Source organism: Enhydra lutris, unplaced genomic scaffold (genome assembly GCF_002288905.1).
Source record: "Enhydra lutris kenyoni isolate GAN:26980312 unplaced genomic scaffold, ASM228890v2 scaffoldscaffold13, whole genome shotgun sequence".
Taxonomy (NCBI): domain Eukaryota; kingdom Metazoa; phylum Chordata; class Mammalia; order Carnivora; family Mustelidae; genus Enhydra; species Enhydra lutris.
Window position 1 is genome coordinate 18,565,833 of NW_019154097.1, and position 8,954 is coordinate 18,574,786.

Sequence of the window (8,954 nt, forward strand, 5' to 3'; positions counted from 1 at the left end):
GGCAGGAGGGAAGAGTTTTGACCTTGTGAGTCATTTAGTCTGTGAGTGAGGACCTCATTTATCTTAATAGAAATTTGGGGAAGAACTTTAACTAGACTATCAGTAGGACCCCTTTGCTGTTATAAAATTCTGAAATAGTTACATTTTTCTAAGGCATTTGCCCCTCTGTTAAAATTTCAAACTTCTGGTATTCTGAGTTTTCTTTTTATACCTAGTAGTAAGGAATAATAAAAGGACTGGGTATGTAGCATTCATAAAGGTTGGCTGATTCAAACAATGTGTGTTGGAAATTATTTTGCATATCTGCTAGATTGTTGTATTTTTCCCTGGCTTTATAGAAGCCTCATTTCTGAAATCACCCCCAGCAACCTTCTCACTTGGTAAAAGTTTGGTTGTTCTTTGGGAATAAGGGTAATTTAGATAAATGGACTCTCCTTAACAGGAGGACTTTGATTCTTCTCTTTTCTTCCCTCAACGAAATAGGCTTCAAAATCCTAGAGTGAAGGAAGAGCCATTAGTTGCAAGTGTCATTCAAGTACTATGAATAATTTTTATTCATACTCTGCCCATCCCCCCCCCACCAAAAAACCAAAAGCTTCTCAATTTTAGAACCATTCTGGAGAAGAATCCTGAGTAGAGGATCCTACAACCTCACTAGTTAGATATTTTTTCTTGTGCTTCTTTTTTAAGGGTATCCTGTCACCATTTCCTTTTGTTTGACATGTAGGGTTTATAGTGTGTAGCTGTTCATTGCTATCTATTATCACTCCATATAATTAAGGTCTGTGCTAAAATTACTCAGGATCATATTCATGTCAAGTATCTTCATAAGACATTCCACTAACCCTTTCCACAGTGGTCTTGCCATTTTTCTTTTCTTTCCTTTTCCTTTCTCTCTTTCTTGATTTTATCTATTTATTTGACAGAGCACAGCAGGGGGAGCAGCAGGCAGAGGGAGAGGGAGAAGCAGGCTCCCCCATATGGGGCTTGATCCCAGAACCCTGGGATCATGACCTGAGCCAAAGGTAGGTGCTTAACCGACTGAGCCACCCAGGTGCCCTTTAGTGGTCTTACTATTTAATGAATTCTCTAAGTTCTACAAATCTGAGGTTGCTGTTTCATTGCACACCTATGTGTATCATGTTAAAAATTATAATTGATAGAGGATTTTTAGGTGTTACATGAAAAAATAGTTGAGATTAGAGAATTAACAAGTATTTTAATACTATTGAGTTTATGTTTAGAAAATCATAGTTCAGGGGCACCTGGATGGCTCAGTGGGTTAAGCCTCTGCCTTTGGCTCAGGTCATGGTCTCAGGGTCCTGGGATCGAGCCCCATATCGGGCTCTCTGCTCAGCAGGGAGTCTGCTTTCCCCCAACTCTCTGCCTGCCTCTCTGCTTACTTGTGATCTCTCTGTCATATAAATAAATAAAATCTTAAAAAAACTATAGTTCATTTTCTTTGAGGTTTTTTGTTTGTTGGTTTTTTAACTCTGGACAGGGCAATAAACTTTTAACTCCCAAACCTTGGAGATATTTTGCCTCGATGGCAGCCATTGCTAAACTAAGCTAACATTCAGCTAGTATTATGAACCAGTCTACTGGCCCGAACCAAAAGTTTTGTGAAAAGTAAAGATAAATGGCTTTTATTAGACATCATTATAAATATATCTACTTAAGGACATTAAGTCAGATCTCTGTTGAGTTGCAGTTGTGCATTTGACAGAGCTAAATATTGGTATTGACGAACTAGTGTATGGATGAAGTGTAATTAATCTTATTTGCAAAATGCAATACTCTTCACATTTAAGTATGGGTTAGGGCCAAATCTAGAACCTAATAACTAAGTAAAATTCACTAAACAAATTATTTTACCTTTCTGATTTCCTCATTTGTGAAATGAGGGGATCTTTTTAGATGATTAGGATTTAACATTCTAATATAGCCTGAAAATTCATATAGATTTAGGGTCTGAAGTAGATTAGATTGCCTGCAATTGAGAAATGTTACGGGTATTAAAAAAGCTACCTAATTAGTTGTAAACTTTAATCAGATTCTTCATATTTAAAGTATTCAGAGTATCCCTAACAATTATGTATGGAATGGATCACATGGTCTTAGGTCAATGACAAATGGGGTTTCTTTTTTTTTTTTTTTTTTTTTTAAGATTTATTTTGACAGAGATCACAAGTAGGCAGAGAGGCAGGCAGAGAGAGAAGGGGAAGCAGGCTCCCTGTTGAGCAGAGAGCCCGATGTGGGACTCGATCCCAGGACCCCAGGATCATGACCTGAGCTGAAGGCAGAGGCTTTAACCCACCGAGCCACCCAGGTGCCCCACAAATGGGGTTTCTTAACAGACCCATCCTTCTGGGTATCATTAGGGATGGAGAAACTTCCTCCCATTTGACAGTTCTCCTTTATAACCTCAGGAAGAGTGAGCCAGATGCAGTGGAAGGGCTCAGGCTTTGCAGCCGGATAGACTAAGATTTGGTTTCCGGCTCTGACAAGTAACTTGACTTTGGGCAGGTTAACGTGTGAACCTCATTTTCCCATTTTAATAGTAGGGTTACTAATTATTTCACAGGATTCTGGTGAGAATTAAACAAGACGGGTAAAGTACTGGCATATGTTATTAAATGCTCAATAAATGGGTTTTCTTGCTTTTAGAGGAAACAGGGAAGAGTCATTTTCATTTATTAAAATCCATGTTAATATGAGTGTGTTTAGTGATGACTACAAACACCTTGTTTCTATATTCTTTTAATAGGTATTTGAATCCCTTACCTTGGGCAAGGTACTGTGCTAGAGTGGAAAAGTGATGCCCCTTAGGGCTGGCATTGTGTATTTTAGAGGCAGCTACCTGCCCCTTGTTGTCTTTGACGTAGAAGTTAAAGCAGCTGAGATGACAACTCAAGAAAGACTGAACTTTTAGGAAAAAAAAAAAAAAAGACTGAACTTTTAGGGACAACAAACATCAGCTACTGATATTTGCTGCAGGGACATTGTCAGTGAGCTAAAGAGGCAGGCTTGGAACAGCTGTTCAAAAGGACAAATAGCCCGAAGTTCCTCACTGCCTCTCAAAGTCTCAAAAATGCCTGTGAAAATCTCTCTGGAGAAGCTGCACCCACAAAACTGCTAGTGAGTCTTTAGCTCCTGATACATTATTCTAATGCAGTGGGTATTAGAAATGAAATAGTTTTTTTATGGTACATTACACTGCGTGTCACATGAAATACAGCTGTTAATGTGTTTTCCTGTTTCTTTTAAATCATTTTAGAAAACTGAAGGTATATGTCATTTTGACATAACGTGGCAGAAAGACATACCTTCCCATTATATATCATATGTATCATTATTTTTTAAAGATGTATTTATTTGCTGAGAAAGAGAGTGAGAGAGTGAGTAAGTGGGGGTGGGGCAGAGAGAGGGAGAGAGAATGTCAAGCAGATTCCCCGCTGAGTGCAGAACCCGAGGTGGGCCTCAGTCTCATGACTCTGAGATCATGGCCTGAGCCAAAATCAAGAGTTGGCTATTTAACCAGCTGAGCCACCCAGGTACTTCTCATTATTTTTATGGAGAAGACTTATTTGAAGTCCATTTTCTGGAAAAATAATCCACGGTTAGTAAAAAGGTGAAAAAAAAAACAGGTCAGAGGACTGAAGAATTGTATACATCATAACAGGGAAACAAAACTTGTCTTTACAAGGACATTGTCTTTTCTAAAAAGTACTGAGATTCTTTTTTTTTTTTTTTTTTGAAGATTTTTTATTTATTTACTTGACAGATCATAGGTAGGAAGAGAGGCAGGCAGAGAGAGAGGAGGGGAAGCAGCCTCCCTGCTGAGCAAAGAGCCCAATGTGGGGCTCGATCCCAGGACCCTGAGATCATGACCTGAGCCAAAGGCAGAGGCCTTAACCCACTGAGCCACCCAGGTGCCCCAAAAGTACTGAGATTCTTAAAAACAGTGGAAATTAATAAGTTCTTATTTTGTTATTTCAAGTTTTTATTTAAATTCCAGTTGACATATATGGTAAAACTGGTTTTAGGTGTAGACTTTAGTGATGCATCACTTACATGTAACACCCAGTGCTCATCACAAGTGTCCTCCTTTAACCCCATCACCCATTTAGTCCATCCTTTACCCACCTCCCTCTATCAACCCTCTGTTTATTCTTTATAGTTAAGAGTCTCTTACGCTTTGCTTCCCTCTTTTTTTTCTTCCCTTCCCCTATGTTCATCTGTAATTCCACATATGAGTGAAATCATATGGTATTTGTCTTTCTGACTGACTTCGCTTAGCATAATACCCTCTGGTTCCATCCACATTGTTGCAAATGGCAAGATTTCATTCTTTTTGATGGCTGAGTAATATTCCAGCAGATATATTTACCACATCTTTATCTAGTCATCAGTTGACGGACATTTGGGCTTATTCCATAATTTGGCTATTGTTGATAATGCTGCTATAAATATTAGGGTGTATGTGCCCCTTAAAATCACTATGTTTATATTCTTTGGATAAATACCCAGTAGTGCAATTGCTGGATTGTAGGGTAGCTCTATTTTTAATTTGTCATGGAAACTCCATACCTCCATACACTTTTCCAGAGTGGCTGCACTAGTTTGCATTCCTACCACCAATGTAGGAGGGTTCCCCTTTTTCCACATCCTCACCAACATTTGCTGTTTCCTGAGTTGTTAATTTTAGCCATTCTTTTTTTTTTTTTTAAGATTTTATTTATTTATTTAAGAGAGAGAGAGAGCATGAAAGGGGAGAGGTCAGTGGGAGAAGCAGACTCCCTGCTGAGCAGGAATCCTCATGTGGAACTCGATCCCAGGACTCCACGATCACGACCCGAGCCGAAGGTAGTTGCTTAACCAACTGAGCCACCCAGGTGCCCAATTTTAGCCATTCTTATAGGTGGCAACTCATTGTGGTTTTGATTTGTATGTAAGTTCTTATTTTAACCAAGAAAAAAATGTGTAACAAATTTTTTAAATAATATATTTGTGATCTGTGCATTTTAGCTGGAGTAAGAAGGAAGGGATTCTCTGTCCCTGGGCCTCACCCACTTTCAGAGCTCTAGAAATAACTACATCTGTGGGAATAGATTCCAAATGAGAAGTGATTTCTCTTGGAAGCTAAAATGAAAGTTCTTTCCTATTCCCACTTTGTGAGATACTACATCAATCACTTTCCTTATTGGCTCTTAGTTTCCTCATCTCTAAAATTGGGATGGATTACATTATATGAAGGTCTCTTCACTCTGAAGTTCCATGATGCAAAAATAATGGATGAGAAGACATTCTGGTAAAGTATAAAGCAAAACACAGATCGGTCAGTGGCATCAAGCTTGCCTGTCCATGGATCATTGTGGGAGGATCTATGCTAGAACCTTGTTGTTTCTTTCCAAGTCAGACCACTCCTCTCCAAGAGTAGCAAAATCAATCATATGGAAATGGGCTGAAATGGTGGGTGTGTACAGCATGAAAGAGACAGATGGGACACACCTCTGAACATTTTCTGCTACCAATGGCTGACACAGAAGTATTACATCATGTGTCCACTCACTGTGGGCAGTCCCAAAGTTGCCTTTCTAATTGGAGATAATCTCACTGCTTCAGCAGTTATTGTGCTGTGCAGATGTCTCTCACATCAACATCTTGCTGCTTAACATTTCTAACAGCCTAGAGGCACATAGCATTATAGCTGAAGACTTGGTTTCTCCTAAACCAAACTCATCTTTGTTCTTTATTCTTTCCTTCAAACCCAGGCCTGCTTCCTAACATCTGTCACAGGCACCAATTCTAGCCTGCTCTCTGCTTCAGAATTTTTACCCCCTTTCCTTTGCATTTTATAACCGCCATGGAATATGCCTGATTTAGTCTTTTGAATTTATTCTCTGTCCTACTTTCATAGTCCTACCTAGGGCCTCATTTCAGCCACTCTCTCCACCAAAAAGACAAAACCATTATTGAAGTTATTTTGTATCTGACTTTCAGTTCATTTCCTATCCTCATCCCAGATGAATATTCCTAAAATATGTTACCATGTGGCTATGCCACTGTTTGCCACAGATTTTCCTGTTTCTTTTGAGATTTTCTTTGACTTTGAGTCTTATCAGCTTTGTATCTATTGCTCCCTAGAGCCTTCTCCATTCTTTAATTCATTCATTCATTCATTCATTCCGTGTACACATGGCCTGCGCTCCCTTCATTGGAATGCTTTCCCCTGTCCTCTGTCCCTTATGCAGGACTCATATTTTCAAAGTCTCGGTCCTGCCATTTATGAGGAGCTTTCCCTAACCTCCAGTCTGTATTTTTGCTCTGAGTTCTTTGCAACACCTTTTTGACACATGACCGTTCTACTATGTCTTACTTATCAATCTAGTAGTTTTCCAACATGGAGTTTCATCTTTTGACGAGAATGTAATTTAAGTTCTTTGTGGTAAGGAAACTTGTCACTAGAGAGGGCGTTAACATTTGCAAATCTGCTCGTCATAAGAAAAACTTTAACACCGCAAAGACTGAACACGTAGCTCACAAAATAAAATATTCAGTTTCAACACTTAAGGTACTTAAAAGATGTGAGATGCCATATTTCACCTATTAGGTTCGTAAAGATAAAGAACCATAACATAGAATTGTAAAGGTGCAGAGAAATAAGCAGTCTTGTGGTGGGAATAGCAATTGACTGCTATCACCTTCTGGAGGATCAAGTTGGGAAAAGTGGAAGAAACTTTATATTTTTAGTCCATCAATTCTATTTTTAGGAATGCATCCAAACCCCCACCCCCAAAACCAAACATGCACAAAGCTATATGTTGAAGAGGTCATCATAGTGTTAAGTAATAGGGCAGTAGGTAAATTATGATTCAGTTTTACAATGGAATATCATGCAGTCATTAAAAGTAATAGATGTAGGGTATATCTTTTCTGACTGCTCCCGACCCTCTTCTGGCATCAGCATCCTGGTTTTCTTTTGGGGAACGTCTCTTCCCTTCCCCACCTCAGTCCATGTAGTTTGGCTGTCTTAGCCTGGGGTTCTCAGAAAAATAGACTCCAAGAGATTTTCCTGCAGAAAGTTTACTGGGGGGAGTGTCAAAATTGACACCTGTGGGAGAGGCTAGGGAGTGGGGATTGGACAGAGGGAGGAGCTGACCTGTGAAGTAGTTGCCGTAAAGGCCTCAGCTGATCGCAGTAAGGAGCTGTGGAGCTGGGATCTTCTTTCAGTGTTGTTCCAACTTGAGGCAAGGGGGCTGGGTTCAGGTCTTATGCATCCCACATCAATTTGGATGAGTGCTGATGCTGGGAGGGATGGCTCTCAGCTAAGGGCAGTTCCCAGAGAGTGACTAGCTGAGGCATCAGCTGCAGCTACTCTCAGCAGCTGGGGGAATGAGTGCTTCAGTCCTAAATGGGGAAATTGGGTGGTGCATCTCTCATCCTCCTCCTGGCCAGCCACACCTAATCTGGGCTTTCCAACTCTACATAACCCTTGCTTTCAAATAATAATTGGTTCAGGGTGGGCACATGACTGAATAATGTTGGTAAGATCCAGTATGGGGGTTTTTGTTGGAACAGTGAGAAAGAAAAGAGGAGCTCTTGCTCCTGAGTTCACTGGGTTGGGACAATGAAAGCATGGGACTAACCTCTTAGAGTCTATTTACCACTGAAGAAAATGAGGCCAATACCCAGAAAAAGCAGAGTCAAAAGATAGAGATCCCCCGACCTACTTTTTGGGCAATTAAATCCACTATTTTAAGTCCTTGGCTTTTCAGTTATGTAAGCTAATATATTACCTTTTTGCATTACTCAATTTAAATGAGTTCTGACATAACAGGTGACCCTTGAACAATAGGGGATAGGGGCATTGACCCTATGCAGTGAAAAATCCACATATAAATTTTGACTCCCCCAAAACTTAATTACTAATAGCCTACTGTTCACTGGAAGCCTTACCAGTAACATGAACAGCAGATTAACACATTTTGTATGCTGTATGTAATTTTTACTGTACTATTCTAGTAAAGCTAGAGAAAAGAAAATATTAAGCAAATCATAAGTTAGAGGGGTGCCTGGGTGGCTCAGTCATTAAGCCACTGCCCTCGCTCAGGTCAGTGGACCCTGATCCCAGGGTCCTGTGATGGAGCCCCAGGTTCGGCTCCTTGCTCAGTAGGAAGCCTGCTTCTCCCTCTCCCACTCCCCCTGCTTCTATTCCCTCTCTTGTGGTCTCTGTCAAATAAATAAATAAAATCTTAAAAAAAAATCATAAGGAAGAGAGATACCTGGGTGGGTCAGTTGATTCTTGGTTTTGGCTCTCATCAAAATCTCAGGGTGCTGATATCCAGCCCCAAGTTGGGCTCCATCCTCCGTGGGGAATAGGCTACTCTCCTTCTCACTCTCCTTCTGTCCCTCCACTCTCTCTCCCTCTCTCATAAATAAGTAAATAAATAAATCTTAAAAAAAAAAAGAAAATCATAAGAGAAAATATTTTGAGTACTGTACTGAAAAAAAAAAACAAAAAACCAACAAGTGTAAGTTGACCCACACAGTTCAAACCTGTGTTGTTTAAAGATCTACTGTTGTACAATGGTGTACAATAACAAAGGAGATATTCACGATACATTAAGTGAAAAAAATTAACACAAAACATACATTTTACATATAGCAACGATGCCTGTTTTGTAAAACAAACTAATGTACACAGTTTAAAAAAAAAAAAAGAGGTGGCTCAGTCGGTTAAGAGTCTGCCTTCGGCTCAGGTCATGATCTCAGGATCCTGGGATCCAGCCCCCGTCTTGGGGGAGTCTGCTTGAGATTCTCTCCCTCTCCCCCTCCCCCTGCTCTCTTTCTTTCTCCGATAAAATAAATAAAAACGTTTTTTAAAAATGCAGCACAACAGAAACAACATTATAGTTAAATGGTGAGATGGGACGGGGAGGGCTGGGAGGCTG